The following is a 3,551-nucleotide window of genomic DNA, read 5'->3' on the forward strand; positions in this document are numbered from 1 at the left end:
CACCATTGACTGTGTTACTCTGTATGGCCTGTCCTGCTAGAGAGGCCTGAACTCCAAATCCTTTTCAGCCATTCGACACTGTTCTGAGGTGTCCCAGTGACATGGCCCTGTGGGAACCCAGGGCCTGTCCAAGCCTGCTGCTACTCATATATTTAACTTTGTAGGGTTTAAGCTCCAGCAGAGTGATTTCTCATCTTTGTTCCACGGATCCTGCCCATGACATTCCTCCTTCCTCACATCTCTGTATGGCATTGCTCCTTGTTCTCTCATTGTCACCCTTTCACAGACTCAGGGTAGAGTTTGTGTTACAGAGGTGTATTAGGTGTGGTTCCCAGCTGCACCTGGTTAAATTGGAGTCCACACTTAGGATAAGTTACCGCTATGCGGTGGGTTGGCTGATAAGCACTGGGACTTTCCTTGTGATGTCACTACACCTGCTGGTGCCTGGCTGCTGGCTTTTGTCTTCTGTGTTTGGGTCTCCTGGAGGATGGTTGTAGAGCCAGTCTGCAGTCGTACACCACAAGGGACTAAAAGTTCTGGATCGTGATGACGCCTTGCTGAAGCGCTAAGTGTTACAAGCCCGAGAGCTTTTATTGCCCTCCGCTGTAGCAGTGCAGAATAACTGCACACACTCCCTGGATCACAAAAGGTTATTTGAACTGCAGTGGAGGAACTGAAAGCACTGCGCAGGGTGCTAGGTGGCCCTTCAGACACTGCTGAGCTGCAGCAGGAACCGCTGCTTCCCAGGATCTGATGTGTCTGTTCTGACTGTACAGCCCACAATGCTTCCTTTGCTTTCTCCAGCCAGGTATTTGTGGCTGCAGCTGCTCTTAGAGCAGCCATAGATAATTTTTCCCCCAAGTACCTCAGTGCTCTTTTCAAGGAGGTGCGTAGGCAAGGCTCAGTAAGTCTGTCTGCCATACAGGTGTCCAGCAAGGTCTGAAGAGAGAGGTACGAGTGGGGCTTGTTTGCTGCTGGCTGCTGCCATCAGGCTGCTCTTGCTGCAGAGTCTTTTGCTGCATTTGTGGAACAGTTGAGAAATGTGCCATTGTCAAGTCATGAACACAAGCCTGTCTCGCTCAGATGACATTTGTTCTGTCTGTGTGCATATAAGAGGTCAGAAAATTTGGTTGTGGTTTTTTCTTTTTTTTTTTCCCTGAGTTTGAACTGGATTTGAACTCGGCGCTCTGCTCCGAGTCCCCTTCTGTAACTACACTATGCAAGCACATTTGTCTGACCTGAATCTGTGCCCTTGAGTACCTTGCTGAGATGTTCTCCTCCAACAGGAACTGACAGGAATCTCTACTTTGTCCATTTCAGTGGTGGCTGTTACTGAGCTTTGGGAGATGCACTCTGACAAGAGCTTGTGAGCATGGGAGCAGAACAGGGCTGGTCACCAGGGCCCTCAGAACAGGCAGCCTTGTGGGACACCAGGAAAGAAATAGTTCTTGAGGCGGCAAGTCTTCGCTGTCTTGGGCTGCCATCTTCTCTCAAAAGAGTCTCTGATATTTTCCCCTGGATGCCACGGGAGATTTTGAAGGTGCATTTTAGAAGCTGCTCCTTTGAGGACAGGTGTCCCACAGCAGCAGTGTGTGCCCAGACTTGCACGCCCCACTAACACTTGTTGCAAGGTACATGGCTGTGGGAAGCATGCTGGAGAGGAAAAGGAGGAATCATTGTATAAACTGAAACTGCGTGCTTTATGTTCTGAAAGACGGAAATAAACTTGAATGCCATTTCTTTTTTCCTTCCCTCAGCCTAGGTGTGGTTGTCCTTTAGTCCACTGATGTACTAGAGGATTAGCTATTCTAGGCTTTCCCTTTCCTATTAAGATTTTACTAGAATTATATTTCTGTTAAGCCCCAAGAGATGGGAGCTAAGCAGAGCCCCCCTCTGCTAAAAATCCCTTGCTAATGAAGTACGTGAGGGAGCAGTCTGATACTGTGTGGTTAAAATCTCTAATTGTGACATACACCTTCAATACTTTTCCTCTCTTCCACAAGCATCCCCATGCAGCACGAAAGGAGCTGGGGGAGGGGGAAGGTACTCCGTCTTGTCCTTATGCTGTCTGACTGCGCTTTTGCTGATACGGATAGCTGGGAAGAGAGTCCTGCTGTAAAGCTGTGTGAAAGGCACAGCAGTTGCTGTCTCAGCTGTTTCGTGCGATTCCTCCTTCAGATTGCATCAGGTCCCTCCATGGAAGCAGAGGGAGCACGGTGCTTGTAACGCAGCTACCCTCCGTGCTTCTGTGCTGTGCGGCAGGGATTAATTGCAGGTTCGGGAGAACAATTAGCTAGAAGTAGCCTTTTGCTGGTACAGGGAAGACGGCAGGAAGCGTAGGCTAACCCAAGGGTTCGCAGGTTTGCCTGAGAACAGGAGTACTTCTCGGTGAGTTTTTAAGTGCTTTTAATGACCACTCTTAACGATGGATGCTGCTAGTCCTTACCTGAGCTTTGCTGTATGGGCTTCATATGGATGGAAAGGACTGTCTGTCTTGAAGACACACGCGGGTGCTTTTGAGAACACGTGGATGCCTTGACGTTGCGGGGGGGTACTGAGATGTTCTGACGTGACTCACTAGCTGGTGCTGCTTGTATCCCAAGGGGCAAAGTTCTCTCCCCTTCTTGGGCAGCCCGGAAGATGATGCTCTCTCTACTAAATGAAGTCCTGTTCCGTATTTTCCTTTAAAATAAATAAGAGATAAGTAGGGACATTTATGTACTCTATAGTAGGAGCAGGGCTCTCTAATATACAGAACTTGTCCTGTGTGTCTCAATGTCCCTCCACCCTCAAATATCCTCAAGCAATCAGTTGGTCAGAGCTTTGCACATCTGTGCTCTTCATGCTTTGTTAGCGATGTGTTGCAGGATCTTGTGAAACCCTGTTGCTAGTTGAAATCCCGGGAGTGGAGCGCTTCAAGACTCACTTGTTTTCTTCTCTCTGTTCACAATCCCCCTCCACAACCCCTACCTGGTAGGCTGTGACAGCATGAATGTGTCTGAAATTTGCAGTGAGTTCTCATCCTCCTTTCTAGAGAAGCTTGTGGCTCTGGGCAGAGCAGGCAAGTCCCCCAGTCCCCTTCTGAGAGATCCCTATTAATACCATGCCTGAAAGTCCACAATCACTTCTACCCTGGGTAGCAGGAGAAGGACTGGTTGCACCCAGTCCACTAGTATGGATACATCATTTATCAAACTCTTGCTGAATGAGGGATGTCTTACTTCCCACCTGTGAAGAAGAGAGGGAGGTGGCATCTAGGCTGGGAAACACTGAGGAGATGGAGCAAAAAAGCCAGAGATGAGCCTGATTCAAGAGGTTTGAGGAGGCTTGGGGTGCTGTGTCTGTCAGGTAAGGTGGGTAAGGGGTGGCAAAGGTGGTGTGGACAACTTGTTTTGCTTGGGTCCAATCTTCCAACTCAGTTGTTCTCATCTCTTCCCACCGCACTGAAAGAGTGGCATGGGCTTCCGCTTGTACAAGGTGATGCCATTTGTTCTTTCCTGACAGCGTTTTGGAAACTGGTGGGGTAGGTTCCAGCCAAATAATCCCATTGT

The sequence above is a fragment of the Grus americana genome, chromosome 21, assembly GCF_028858705.1.
Source record: "Grus americana isolate bGruAme1 chromosome 21, bGruAme1.mat, whole genome shotgun sequence".
In the NCBI taxonomy this organism is placed as follows: domain Eukaryota; kingdom Metazoa; phylum Chordata; class Aves; order Gruiformes; family Gruidae; genus Grus; species Grus americana.